The sequence below is a fragment of the Balaenoptera acutorostrata genome, chromosome 9 (assembly GCF_949987535.1).
Source record: "Balaenoptera acutorostrata chromosome 9, mBalAcu1.1, whole genome shotgun sequence".
Lineage (NCBI taxonomy): Eukaryota > Metazoa > Chordata > Mammalia > Artiodactyla > Balaenopteridae > Balaenoptera > Balaenoptera acutorostrata.
In genome coordinates this window covers 52,994,987-53,010,333 of record NC_080072.1, presented here as the reverse complement: position 1 = coordinate 53,010,333, position 15,347 = coordinate 52,994,987, and the positions used below count along the sequence as shown (strand labels likewise).

At 51.1% G+C, this 15,347-nt stretch overlaps 1 protein-coding gene across 3 annotated transcripts in view; it reads right to left on the bottom strand.

Moving 5' to 3' along the window:
• The window catches only part of P2RY6 (pyrimidinergic receptor P2Y6), a 58,555-nt gene that overhangs the window by 29,895 nt on the left and 13,313 nt on the right, over window positions 1-15,347 (bottom strand). The gene's annotated exons all lie outside the window — the stretch shown is intronic.

Sequence of the window (15,347 nt, the reverse complement as noted above, 5' to 3'; positions counted from 1 at the left end):
CATCTCCACCCCACTCCTCAGCCCTCTCCTGGCTTTTCTCAAGTCTGAAGAGAGTCCTGGCCCTGCTCATTGCTGCTGCAGGGAATGACTAACCTGGTTTTCTCAGCAGTGCCTGGAAGGTCCATTAAAGGATGCTGAGACCCTGAGATTAATGGTTCTGATGTCTGGCTCTTGCCCCACAGGTCCAGATGGCCTGCCTTCCCCCTGTGGACTGAGTATGGCTCCTCAGATTGAGGGTGATTTGGGGGGAAAAGTCTGAGCCCAGGCCACCATCCCCATCCCCAGCTCCAATCCATCCTTGAGCTTGGGCTTGATGAGAAGGCAGCAAGGGTGGCTCTGCCTCTGGCCAGTGGTGGGTCTGGGCCAGCCGCTCCCCATCCGTAAGATTAGTCCTCCTCCTCCTCTTCCTCCTTTTTCTTTTTTTACAAGTACTTATTGGGCACCTACTCTGTGCAGGTAATGTTCAGTGCACTTGAGAGCACAAAACAAACTCCCTGCCCATGTAGCACCTACATTCTAGCAGGGGAAACTAGTTTATTTTAGTTAATGAGTAAATATATAGCAGGTCAGGTAGTGATAAGAACTATAGAGAAACATAAGGGAGGTTAAGGGGCAGAGATCCACAGGGCTTGGGGGCACCGTCTGGATTTTCTGGGTCCTCTTCTCACAACACCACCTCCCACCTAGCCTGGAGGAGACCCCAGACCCTGAGCCCCAACTCTGTGCCTGGCCCTGCCTTGGTGGGTCTCAGCAGCAGGCCAGGGGCCAAGGCGAGGGCTCCCTGGGCACAGGCCGCAGCTCAGGACCACCAAGGTTGCAGCATGGAGCGTCCTGAGCCTGCCTTCCACTCGCAGCCTGCAGAAGCTTTCCCCAGGCTCGGAGAGGGAGTGCATCCTCCAACCAACCCTGATGTTTCATTGTAGAGACAGGGTGCTGGGCCCAGAGAGGGGCAGGGACTTGCCTGGATCACACAGCAAGGCAAAGGTGTCTTGTCCCCCTCCTGCCCTCTCCTCTGGCATGTCCACAACGGTGGACTAAGGGCTGAGCCTCAGCAGAGCACTGGCCTATGAGGGACTGCCTGTGTCCTCAGCCTGCCCCATCCTCCCAGCTCTGACAGGCCAAATTCTCCTTCTCTCAGACCCAGGAGGCTGAAACCACTTCCCCCCAGCCCGACCTCAAGAGGTTAGAATTTTGGTCGACTCTGCCTCATCTTGCTCAGATGTGATTTCTGGTGGGTCCTACCCCTCTCTGGGCCTCAGTTCCTTCATCTGCCAAATGGAGGAAATGAAGGCACCTGCATCTCGGGTCTGTCAATGAAGAATGAGAAAGACACTGGCAAGAAGGCAGTTTGCAAACTTTTAGGTACTACTCCAACGACAGAGGTTGTTATATGTTCAACATTCCTGTTTATCTGAAAACCAGCCTCCTCATGCTTGTGGGGCCCTGAGGCAACCCCCAGAGCAGGGCCTTGACCCTTGATGGGAAATAAGTGAAAATTCCACAGAACCAGTTCTACAGAAAAGACAAAAACACCCCTGCTCCCAACCAGCGGGCCAGCAGCTGACAGGAAAAGCCCTTTCTCCGTCCTTGTGGTGAGAAGGTGAGCAGGGAGACATAGAAAGGGACAAGCCTGGGAGGCCTGGGAAAGCTTATTCTGGGAGAAGGTGTAAGCCTGAGGTAACTGTAAGCCTCAAGTCCCAGGCTGGGAGAGGACATACCTACACGAATGGCAGGTACATGCATGTATACATGGCGGGGGTGGTGTCAGCTATGTGTGGGTCTGACCTGGAAGAGGCACATGTATTCACAGGGGTGCATGTGTTTGGAATTGCACCCATGTGTATACGGTACACGTGTGTGTCCGTGTGAGTGGCCCTGGAGTGTGTACATTCACACGTGTGTTTGCCTGTGCTTGTGTCTCTGCATGTAATGCACACATGGGCCCACTCCTGGGGTGCCCACAAACCCCCAGTTTAGAGGCCTTGTTTTCCCAGGCTCAGCAATCCTTGCCACAATCCCAGGCAGGCCCAGATGCCGTGGAAGATTTGTGGGGTTCCTGGTCACAGCAGGCTCTCAATTTCCCTGGGGAACAAAAGCCGTTACACAAGAGGAGGAGGAAGGCTTAGAGGATTAACTTGGCCTGCTCAGGCCTGGATATAGGCTTCTCATAGTGGGGGAGGGGTGTTCCCAAGGCCGAAGCCCTCCTCCTGGGGTCCTCAGACCCTCTGCTGCCTGTGGGCACTGACCCCTTCACAGCTATCCTCCTGCCCTCAGTCACTGGCAGGAACCCTTGTCCAGGTACAATAGTCAAGCACTTTACAGTTTACAAGGATTCTATCCACAGTCACGTCCTCACAGAGTAGACTGAAGTGTGGACTTCGCGCAAAAGCATTGGCATCCTCTGAGAGCAGGTCAGGAATGTGCCTGGAGGCCTCACCTTGACCAAGTGAATCAGATCCTCAAGGGTTTCAGGCAGACATTGACTTTTGAGAAGCACTGATATAGAATACTCCATACAGAGCCAGCCCCTCGTCCTCCAGGTTCTCCCAGGATGGCTAAGACCCATTCAAGTAATCTATACTGGCAAACACAGTGCTTACCACAGTGCTTATACTATCTCATTTAATCCTCATAAACCCATGCAAAGTAGGCACCATTATTATCCTCATATTACAGATGGGAAAGGGAGGCACACTGAGTGGCTAGGTAACTTGCCCAGGGTTCACGTAGCTAGTAGTAGCAGAGCCAGGATTTGAACACTGCTTCATTCAGCTGCTGCAATGTCTCCATGTCTGGGTGGGAGTCAGTATGGTGGGAGAGGCAAGAAAAAAAAAGCGAAAAATCCAAGAAGCCAGTGGATGTTCTCATAAGAATCTAGGGAATAGCAGATTTTACTTATGGATTGCTTTAGAATTTCCAAGCCCATAAAAGGCTGGAAGCAGCTCAGACAAAAGCCACATATGCCACATGATCCCATTAGAGGCAGAGCAGTAAAACAGCAGCAGAAACCTAGACTAAGATGGTGATTGAGCTTCCTGGCAGCCAAAGTAAAAGGTGGGAGGTGGGGAGGCTGTGAGGATTCCAGAGCTGGGCCAGAGTCACAGGGCTGGAGACAAGGGGACCACTGGAGAGACATTTGGAAGGCAGGTTCAGTGGGGCTTGATAACTGAATGGGGGAAATGGGGAATAAGGAGAAATGAGGAAGAAGCCCAGGATACACCCAAACCCCTCCTCCCGGCTAGGGTGGCTGGAGGACAGAGAGCACACAGGCAAGAACGGGGAACAATGCCTCACACAGCAGGTGCCTGGTGCGTGTGTGCTACCTGCTCCCTGTTTTCATTCATGCCAACACCTGCTCAGACCTGGGCCACTCCCCCCTCACCACTCCCCCCCTCACTCAAGGCCACTCCCCTGCCTCACACAGCCTGGGGGCTCAGGACCCTTCTGGCTCTACTCTTCCACCAATCTCTTGGGGGCTCCTGCTTACCATCCCAGCCTCCAGAGCCACTGCCCCTGAAGCTACAGTTCCTTCCTTCAGTCATCAGCTGGGGGGCTGGGGGGTGATCATGGGGAAATAATCAGGGAGAGCATCGTGAATCAGCAGGCCTGCTGCCCAGGGCTCAGGGCAGGGCTGGCAGTGGAAATGCTGCAGGGCAAACGGTGACACCCAAGGAGTTCCCACCGCCCAATCTCTTAAACTCTCCACCAATCTAGGGCTGTGCCAAAGGAAACCGCCCCCACCCCTCCACCCCACCCCCCAGTTCTTTAAGTTCTGAGAGCAGTTTCTCACATGTGGGCTGAGGCTGAGTGGGGAGGAGGGAAGGGGTTCATAATCATTATGTCTTAGGCTATATTTTCACATCTTTTCATCTGATCATTCATTTGTTCATTCCCTCCTCCCTCATTCGACTAATGTTTACAGACTTGTCCAAGGACGGGGTCTCCATGACAGTGATGATGTTCCCAGTGGTCAGAGAGAGAGGTCAGGGAGTTTTAGTCCTGTGTGCTGGATTGCCAGAGGAGGAAAGTGAGGCCTGGAAAGGGAAAGTGACTTGTCCAAAGTCACACAGCTGAAGCGGGGACTGGCCCTCAGCTCTCCACTTGCCAGCCCATGCTGAGTTCAAACACGACTGCGCATTAAAGGCGCTGTTCTTGCTAACACCACAGGAATCTTTTCTACAACCTAAGGTGCTTGGAGAGTCTCTCAGACAGAATGAGGTTTGCCTTTGGGATCTCCTTAGCCCCATTTCTTGTTCTTTCCCTTCTTCCTCTTCGTGTCCCCTCCAAGAGCCCAGTGATCCCACAATTCCTTCATCCTGTGGGGAATGATGACAACTCGGGGTCTGAGCCATTTCCTCTCCTGGGACGCCTGCCCCTGAACCAAGAGCTACTCCAGGGCTTCCCTGGTGGCGCAGTGGTTGAGAATCTGCCTGCTAATGCAGGGGACACGGGTTCGAGCCCTGGTCTGGGAAGATCCCACATGCCACGGAGCAGCTGGGCCCGTGAGCCACAACTACTGAGCCTGCGCGTCTGGAGCCTGTGCCCCGCAACGGGAGGGGCCGCGATAGTGAAAGGCCCGCGCACCGCGATGAAGAGCGGTCCCCGCACCGCGATGAAGAGTGGCCCCCACTTGCCGCAACTAGAGAAAGCCCTCGCACGAACCGAAGACCCAACACAGCCAAAAATAAATAAATAAATAAATAAAGTAGCTATACAATTAAAAAAAAAAAAAAAAAAGCACATATTTATTAAAAAAAAAAAAAAAAAAAAGAGCTACTCCAAGCACCTCCATTGCCCCGATGAGGAGGAACCTCTGGGTTCACTGTCAGCCCTCCCAGGCAGCATATGGCCATGGACCAAGGACCTTCCCTCGACACATAGGAGCAGCTCCAGTGCTTGTGGCTGGCTGTGGAGGGCCCTTTCCTGGGGACTCCTCAAATAGCTGCAGAAGTGACCTCTAGTATACCTTTCCTGGTAGTTTATAAACTTGAAAGTGTCAGACTGCCAGACTGGTCAGAATCCTTGAACACTTGAGCTGTAATCAGGGAATGTTATAGCTGGAGAATAGAAAGTTGGACTTTGGATTATAGACTTTTAGAATGTTTGAGTTGAGATTACAGACTCTTAGGGCTAGGGCTGTAGAATCATAAATAATTATAGCTGGAATTATGGATCAAAGGAAATCAGGGACAGAAATGATGCCAACATTACTCCATCCCCCCCCACCCCTGACAGCTGGGAAGAGAGAGCTGGCCTTGTCACCCAGCCAGTGGTGGCTGGGCCAGGCCTTCTGCTGCCCAACAGGGCTCTGTCCTCCAGATCTCCTGGAGCAGCATCCAGGGCCCCTGGGGCTGAAGCACTCCCTGCCTGGGGACAGTGGGGACAGTGGTCTGCCACTCCCCTAGCCCAAGCCTCGCTGCCAGCCCATCACAGCACCCTGCCACCAAGGCGGATATATTTAGGTGTCCTCCCTAAATATGTTTCCACAGCTCTGGACACTGCCTTCTATGTCCCCTCCTCCTCCGAGGCCTCTGGGCACTTTCTCTAAACTGACCCAATGAAGTCACCGGGAACAAGGGTTCTTGCTCTGCCAATGCAAATATTTCTCCCCCAAAACGAAGCCCAGCCTGAGGGGGTCTCCTGGTTCACTTTGGTCTAGAGCTCAGACCCACCTGCTCTAACTCTGATGTTGCAGCCTTCCTCTAACTTCCAGGGCCTGCTTTGGCCCAAGGACCACACATCCCTAATCCTACTCTTCTTAACTTTCCTCATTCCAGGCAGAGTGCACTCCTGCCCCTGCCCCTGACAGTCCCCAAACACACACACACAAACACACGCGTACCCACTCGAGGGCACAGGCCAGCATTTTTCTGCTCCTCCCATGTTTGTCAGGAAAGAGGCCTCCGTCCAAGCTCCATGGCTGCCCTGGCACCTCTCCCTTCAGCCTCTCTCCCACGCCCCATCCCATACCTTGCCGGAGACTCAACATCTTCCCCTTTCAGACTGCATCTTCCCAGGAGCCAGAGAGTCACTGAGAGTTCAACAGCGATAGAGGTTGGGGACAGGAATGGATCCTTCAGACGTACTTAAATGGGAGACTCTCAGATTCCCACCTGCCCAGCTCATGGGAAGTCACTGGCTCTGTGGAAACGGAGAGTTCTTAGAGCAGGAAGGGACCACTTATGTGGCGGCTCCATCACTGTCATTATAGTTTTACAACCTGTTAAGGGTTGTTATATGCCAAGCACTTTATAGCCAGGAACTCAGTCAATCCTCACAATAACCCTACAAGGCAAATACTATTAATGTCTCCACTTTACAAAGGAAGAAACTGAGGCACAGAAAGGTTTTGCCCTAAGCCCTACATGTAGAGAGTGCCAGAGGTGGGATTAAAACCAGGCTTGGATAACATAACCACCTTGACAGTCCCATGTGGTGGCTTGCTATAGGAACCCCCTTCACCATGGTCCCCTGGGGTCCTGCAGCCTCTTCCTGCCCAGTCAGTGCAGAAAAGGTAAGAACCTCATTGATGGTCACAGCTCCTCCTGAGAAGCCCAGCTTCCCTGCCCCTGCACTAGAAACGACAGACAGACCCCATCACAGTTCCCCCATGCAGGACACATCCCCACGCCCCTGTGGCCCCTTCCTTCACACACAGTGCACATGGCCATACACAACTCTGCTGCGCACATGCACACACAGCACACAGCACACACCAGACATGCTGCCACACTCCCCCAGGAGGTCTAAGTCCTGCTATCTCAGTTTGGAGGACAGGCAGGGGAGTCCTCCTACTTTACAGGTGCCGAAGGGCTCCCAGCAGGATAAACCCAGCTCATCACCAAGCCTTGAGTCAACTCACTGGATGGGAACTTACCAGAACAATATTTTTACGTTAAAACAAATGCAAAAATATTACAGAGAGGAATGCAAAATCCACATGAATTTTGAAGATTAAACAATGAGACTTCAAAGGAGCTTCGTGGGTGTGTGCCCGTGCACACACCCACGCGCGCCTGTGGGAGGGTGAGCGTGGGACTGGCTGTACTTCCTCCACCCAGGTCCAGGGTGAGCTTTCACTCTCCCAAGCCCTTAGGGGTGCTGGGTGGAAAAGTGAGAACCACCCTAGGGTCATGGGAAATGTTCTGTCATAGTAAGAGCTGCACAAATGCTTCTCGTCCTCCACTGTTTGGCTCAGCACGGTACACGGAGCCATGGATGTGCCACACACCGAACACACACCTCACAACAGGCCCACATGCATGCACCATCGTGTGATTGCTCCCTCCACGCAGTGGGCACACACCCTGGGCACACACGTGGAAGCCCCGGGTTACCCTGGCACGGTCAGTTGTGGCTATAGATAGGTACCGCACTTCTTGCACGCGGACAACACCACAATTCATTGGTCACACTCGACACACCTAGCACACACTAACTGCATACAACCCAGTACACACACATGCCCACACTAATCTCTTACACACTGCCCACGACACACTCACCACACTCCTTCCCCCACGTACACACTCACTCTCCCCGGGGAACCCCACCTGGGGCCCGCAACGCGAGCCTGGCATGGGCAGAGCTGCCCTGTACCCGCTCACCCCGGCACCGCCTGCCCCTCGGTCCCCCGTCCCACACAGGCCTCACCTGGACCGCGCAGCCACCGGGCCGGGGACGTCATTCGCTCCGGCGCTGGGAGGCAAATCCGCGAACCGAAGCGCCGCATAGGCAGCAGGCAGCGGCTGCAGCTCAGACCCCGGGCGTCCCCGCTCCTCGCGCCGCAAGAGCAAAGCGGTGGGGAGGTGGTGTGGCCGGGCGGCCTCCAAGCCGGAGCTGGACTCCCGCTCCCGCCCAGGCGGGACCCGGCTGGACTGACAGACGCTGGAGAACCCGAGGGAGGTGATAGTTCTGGAAGAGGCCGCAGGTGTCAGGGACCCGTGCTCTGGACTGGGACCCAGGAGCCCTGGACTCCAGCCCAGATTCCCTCACCTCTTCTACCTTCTCTTGGCCTCAGTTTCCCCCATTGTATTGGGGCCTGGGGTGGGGTGGGGGGCTTAAGTGGTGATTCCGACTTTCCAGCTCTGACATTCTGCAATTCTGGAATGGTGGTGGGGAGGGAGGGATAAAAATAAATGCTATTTCTTGAGCACCTACTATGTGCCAGGCATCGTACTAGGTGTTTTAATACATTACCTCATTTAATCCTCATAGCAATTCCAGAAGTATTATTATCCCTATTTTACAGGTGGCAAAACCCAAGCACAGAGAGATGAAGTGACTTGTCCAAGGTCACACAGCTGGTAAGTGGCAGACCTGAGATTTGAACTCAGACAGTCTGACTCCAGAGCTCAAGTACCCCTAAAGCATGGATTGGTGGCGCTTTCTATACTGTACACTGCTTCCTGATTCTCATAACAACTCCAGGATCTTGGTGTCACAAATCCATTTTACAGATTAAGAAACTGAGGTTCAGGGGGATTATTTTACCCCAGGTCACCCAGCTAGCTAGACATCCTACTAAAGATGGGGGCTGGGGGTGGGAGTGATACTGGGATGGTATAATGAGACAGTGCCTGTCACATAATTGGTGCTCATCAATGTCAGCATTCCTCCTGTCACTCCTCTTCCTTCTCTTCTTTTATCTCCTAAGCTCTCTTATGGACAGTGGCCTCTAATTCCCTCATTTCTGAAACCTCCCCTGACCAGTAGCCCTCAGACAAGCCAGCCCCTCCTCTTGGCTACCAATGCAGCTTTTAATCAACAGTTGTTGAGTTCCTATTCTGTGGCAGGTTCTGTGCTAGGACCGCAGATCCAAGTCAATAGGACAGTCCAGATAGCGCTGGCCTCATGGAGTTTATAATCCGGTGGAGGCCCCAGATGTTAAATAAATAGTCACATAAATTAATACAGAATTACACACTGTGGTAAGTGCTAAGAAGGAAAAGTGAAGGGTTAGAGGAGAGCTTATAATGGGAGTGGGAGGGGGAAGGGATCTAGTTTTAATTGTAAGATTTGGGAGAATTCCCTGGCGGTCCAGTGGTTAGGACTCCATGCTTCCACTGCAGGGGGCACGGGTTCAATCCTCAGTCGGGGAACTAGGATCCCGCATGCCGCGTGGCTCAGCCAAATAAATAAATAAACAAATAGTAAGATTTGGGAAGATTTCCCAGAGGAAGTGCCCTTTAAGCTGAGACCAGAGTGAGGAGTTGGCCTCAGCCAGGTGACGGTGAGGGAGAAGAAAGTCCCAGGCAGGAGAAGCTTGAAGAGGGTGAGACAGGAAAGGGCTTGGCATGTTCCAGGAAATGAAGCACAGCCAGAGTGGGAGGTGCCCCACGAGCCAGGAGGCATGGTGGGAGATGGGGCTGAAGGAGCGGCAGCAGGCAGCCCAGACAGCCCGAAGTCAGGACTTCGGCTTTTGTCCAAAGAGCCGTGGGAGTCACCAAAACATTTAGAGCAGCAGAGTGACATAATCAAATATCTTTTTTTAAAATTGGGGTATAGTTGACATATAATGTTATATCAGTTTCGGGTGTACAGCATAATGATTTGATGTTTGTATATCAAATATCATTTTAATCAATCTCTCCAGCTGCTGGATGGAGAATAAGGAATGTGTAGGAGGGCTAAGGTGCCCAGCTAGGAGGCTGTTCTACAGTCTGGGAAAAGATGATGGCCGCTGGCCCAGGGAGGATGTGGGAGGTGGACACTGGAGGACAGAGCCAGGGATATTTGGTGTCATGGGCTGTTGTCATACCCACTTCGCCTGACCCAAGGGGCCTTGAGGCCTTGTCTGGTTCAAGGGGAAATGGTTGCTGCCAGTACTTTGAGGGGAGAAGGTGTTTGCCTGTGACTCAACGGACTTGGGCCCCTAGAAACCCTCACCTAGGGAAGCTCTTCTCTCCCTTCATGGTAGCTCTTCCAAATCTTCCCTCTCCACAAGCTCTAACTCACTGACATCCCAGCCCCACCTGCTACCTGACTCACCAAGAAAATTTACTCACCAAAGGCTCACTGGTTCTTACCTGTGCTAGGCAGACCTTAGGACTGAGGCCGGGCTCAGTGGAGGGGGATCACTTAAGTTCCTGCCCCCGACCTCTCTGCTCAGCATCCCCCTCCCCAAGAGGTGGCTCTTCTTTTATCTGAAGTGAAGGCCCCAGCAGTGCCCAGAGCTGCTCTCTGCTTCTGCAGCCAGGTCCCCACACCCTTGGGAAGCCTGGTCTCCATCCCTGCCGGCCTGTGAACATGCTCCAGTGTCTTCTTAAGCCTTGGAGCCCCCCTCTCCAGGCACTGCCCCCTCTCTTCCCTTCACTGCTGGTGGTCTCAGAAAAGTTGCCTCCTCTGCAGTCCTCAGCCCATTTATCTAGTCTCTGCTGCCAGAGCATCCCCAAGATGGCTCCTCTAAGGACCCAGTGACCTCCGTGCCTCTGAAGGACTGCCCAGGAAGTCACTCGATGGATACTGTCAAGAACTCCCTGTGTGGTCTCCACAGCACCCTTCTCCTCCTGCTTCCCAGGCTCCTCTCAGGGCTTTGTCCCACCCTCGTCTTCTCTGCTTACTCAGCACATTCTCCCTGGGGGAGGGCAGTGGCTCTCCTTAAATTACCCTTGTGTGATGGACACTCACAGTTCCCACCTCCAGCCCAGCCTTTCTCCTGCACCTCAGACCTATTGCTCCCTGGACTTCTCCCCTCTGATGACTGAAGTGCCCTCTTCTCTACAATAATCTCCCCCATGCCCTCATCTTCACGACAACACCGTCAGCCCCTGTCACCTTAGCCCAACACCTTCAACACTCAGACAACCAGCCTCTCCTTTCAGCTCCCATCGCAGCTTGTATTCAACAATCATTTATCGAATTCCTACTATGCGCCAGGATTAAGGAGCTTTCTTAAACAAAAACAAAAACAACAACGAAAAAGAAAACATCATAAAGGAAAAAAAGTGATAAACTCAAGTATAATAAAAATTTTAAAGTTCTATTAATCCAAAATACTAAAAGGGAATTCCCTGGTGGTCCAGTGGCTAAGACTCCATGCTCCCAATGCAGGGGGCCCAGATTCGATCCCTGGTCAGGGAACTAGATCCCACACCATGCATGTTGCAACTAAGAGTTCGCATGCCACAACTAAAAGATCCCACATGCTGCAATGAAGATACTTCACATGGCAACGAAGATCCTGCATGCCTCAACTAAGACCCTGTGCAGCCTAAATAGATAGATATTTAAAAACAAAAACCAAAATACTAAAAAAAAAGAAGACCACAAACTGAGAGAAGGTATTACAACATGTTAACAGACAAGGATTATTATTCAGCATATATAAATAACTCCTATATACCAATAAGAAAAAACCAAACAACCTAATAGAAAAATGAGCAAAAAACATGAGTAGGCATTTCACAGAAGAGAAAACAAGCACTGCCAATACACATATGAAAATATGTTCAACCTCACAATCAATCAGGGAAATTTCAAGTAAACCCACAAATTTCAAGTAAATACCATTTCACACACATCAGATTAGCAAAAATTAAAGAGTTTGATAATACCAACTTTGTTGAGGGTGTGGAGAGATGGGAACTTTTATGCACTGTGGGTAGGACTAGAAATTGAACATACTAAGTTGAAGAACAATTTGTCAATATCTGGTAGTTGAAGATGCACATCATCTAAAAGAGTCATTCCACCCCAACATAAATAACCCGGAGAAACTTTAGCAGGTGTAGAAAAATGTACATCACAGCATTTTATCTAAAGCGAAACATTGGGAACAATCTAAATATCCATCAATAAGAGAATGGAAAAATACATTTTCATTCAGGTGTCCCTTTCTATCTGAACTCTCACTCTCCCGATAATTGTTACAATGACTTTCAAAACTTTTTACTAGTAGAAAACATGACTTAACAAACCTGCAGGTGCTCCCCAGCACAAGTCTGGGTGAGAGGATGTGGAGTAAGCTGTGTTGGTAACTCCTCTGTTCTCCCGATAGGATAGGCTCACACCTCATGCTCGTGTTCCTTAAACTTATTTGGTACGTAATTGTTACCATCTTCCCCTCATTGTTAAGAGAAAATGTCTTCTAAGAAAGTGGGAAAGCCTGAGCCTGAGAGGCTTAAGAAAGCCCACACATTAGAAGAAAATGTGGAAGTAATAAAGCTCATTGAGAGGGCTGGACATGTGAAAGACGTAAGCTTAGCCAGGCATGTATCCTCCTCCATCACACACAGGAACTGTCCTACATGTGAGAAAACAAACAAACAAACAAAAAGAGCCCATTCAGGGGACTTCCCTGGTGGCACAGTGGATAAGACTCCGAGCTCCCAATGCAGGGGGCCCGGGTTCGATCTCTAATCAGGGAACTAGATCCCACGTGCATGCCGCAACTAAGGAGCCCACAAGCCGCAACTAAGGAGCCCGCAAGCTTCAACTAAGACCTGGTGCAACCAAATAAATAAATATTTAAAAATATTTTTTAAAAAAGAGCTCATTCAGTGTTAGATAATGAAGCAATCAGTGTTCTAAATGCTTTAGAGCTTTATGCAATGATGGAAATATCCTATATCTGCTGTCCAATTTGATATGATAGCCTTCAGCCGTATGTGGCTACTGAGCACTTGAAATGCGTCTAGTGCAACTGAGGACCTGAAATTTTTAACTTCAAATTCATTTACATTTAAACTTAAATAGCCTTGTGTGGCTAGTAGATACCATATTGGACAACACAGCTTTATACTGTGCAGAAATCCTTGGTGATCATTAATAGTTTTAAAGAATTTCAATGATATTGGGGCGAAATTAGCTGAAGTTTTTGGATGAGCTGGCAACATATTATTATTTTTCCCAGATAAAATTCTGTAATATGAGCTTTTACTATCTACAGATTTACTATTAGGAATGGGCTATGTTAAGGGATGACGGTATAAGCATGTAATGGAATACTATACAACGTACAAAAATGAATGAACTAGAGCAGCACATGGACAAAGCTAAATCTCACAACTATAATGGAACTGAAAAAAGAAGTATATGGGAGGATACACACAGTATGATACTATGAACATAACGTTTTAAAACACGCAAAATAATACTATACTTATGTATAAAGACATGAATGGGAATGACCAACCGGGTAGAGGTCAGCTTTGATGGGAAGGAGGAGGTGAGATTATAGGGGACACAGTAATAGACCCTGCTTCTCCCCTGACTCCCCAGCCCCCCACATGCTTTGCAAAGACAGAGGGTGATCAGGGCCAGCACAGAGAGGAGGCACCTCCTCTCAGAAGCCTTCTCTGTCTCCTTCCCCATCGGACAGCTCCCAGGGCCTCCTCTGGGCTCCCAAGGCCCCAGTGTTGGCCTCTGATGCATCCGATCACTCTGGCCTGATGTTGTCTCTCTCCACATCGCTCCCTCACCAGCAGAGGTGAGGCACTGTTCCAGAACAGTGTCTGGAACACTGCCTACGAACACAGGCACTGTGTCTGTGGTTCACCAGCCCTGTTTTCTCCACACTTGGCACAGTGCTCTATAATAACTAAATGAAGGAATGAATATAGGTCTCTTTGGGGATTTAGAGTCATCATTATCATTCATCTCTTCTCTGACCCTCTCTATGTGCCCAAGCATGGTCAGGGCACCGGGGATACAAAAATGAATTGTCCATGGCTAGTGCCCTCAAGAAGTGTCTGGTTTGGAAAGGGGATAAGCCAGGATGTTGTGGGCACAGGGATGCAGAGATGTGCACTGAGGCATAGGAACCCAAAGGGGCCCGGGGCCCAGCCTGGAGACATGGGCACAGGGGAAGGCAGGGTACAAGTCCTAAGCTGGTGTTTAAGAACAACTAGGGTCATCTGGGTGAAATCGGGGAGGGGGCAGCATGCAAAGACCTGGAAGTGAGAGAGAACATGGCAAATTCTGGGAACCTTGTGTGGCTCAGTCCTGTTGGAGAGTCCAGTGGAAGGGAGGAGTGGAACGGACAAGGCTGAAGAGGTGGGATGGACCAGGTCTTGCAGGGCCTTGAATGTCAGGCTGGGAAGCTTAGTTTATCCTCAGGGCGATGGGAGCCATGGAAGGGTATAAGCAGGGGACGGGCATAATCAGAGTAATGTCTTGGAAAGTTTGCTCATCCCAGCTGCAGTGCGGAGGGGCAGAAGAGGAGGCAGGGGACCCGTGAGGGCCAGTAGTCCAGGCAGGTGGCCAAGCTGGTAGGGATGGAGGAGGGGTGATAAGTGAGGAGCTGATTAGAAGGGGGATTGTGGGGGCTTTCTAGGAAGTAGAATCAGCAGGATTTAGGCAGATTGGATGTGAATGTGAGGGAGACAGAGGGTTATCTTGGTTTGGGTTCCCCCAGAAGCCAACCCTGGGGCAAGGAATCAAGTGCAAGTAGTTAATTTCTGAGATGATCCTGAAAGCATCATAAGGGCCTGGGGAAGTAAGACAGGAAAAGGAAGGAAGCCAATTCAGGGTGGTTGTATGGTCAGGCCAACTCAAGGTGGCTGTTCTCTTGTTCTCTTTACATCCCCTGCCCGACCAGTGCCTGCTTCGCCTACACCCTACTCACATGACTGACCTTCCTACCTACTTGCTCCTGGCCCCAGCTGGTAATTGTTCTTATCAAAGGGGCAGTGAGGGGTGTGCCCCTCTGTTAGTTTCCCTGGTAACCGATGAGCCAACCTGATGTCAATCCCCTTCTACCCCCTGGGAGTGAAGACTGCTGCCATGTCCTGCCCCACGGTTGCTCCAGGACCTTGCTTCAGACGTGTAAGCTCCCCCATCCATTAAACCATTGATGTCTTTGTCGCTGACTCCCGGCTTTTTCTTCGGTCTTGAAGCTGGGCAAGCACAGGCCTTTGTAGGCCTGTGAGGTACAGCCCAACAGTGGTCAATGAACAGATTATCCCTGGGGGTCAATCCCATTGGGAACCTCTAGGAGGCGGCACAGAACATGCCTCAGAGATTTCCCACATGAGTGGCAAGGAATCTGGAGCATTTATCTATCAACTCTAGTTGTCATTGGTTAAAAGCTGGTCCCCAAATTTTCTGGCCCTTCTGGCCAAGCGTGCTCCAGACGGCCAGAGAAAGCTCCCAGGCAGAGTCCCAGGTACCGTCAGTGAGAAGCTGTCGGGATGTAGGGAATAGTGAGTGCTGAGGGTCGTGAGCAGGGACCTGCTCCAACATCTGCTACAGGGGAAGAGGAGGCCCATTTACTCCCAATAGGCTGAGCCCTGGTTCTCCAAGGTGGGCAGAGGAGAGGAATCTGTGTTGAAGTTGGGGAGTGGGGGTTGTCTTGATGGCCCTGACTTCTCCCCATCGTCCTCTCCCCAGTCCTCAGCCTTCTTGCC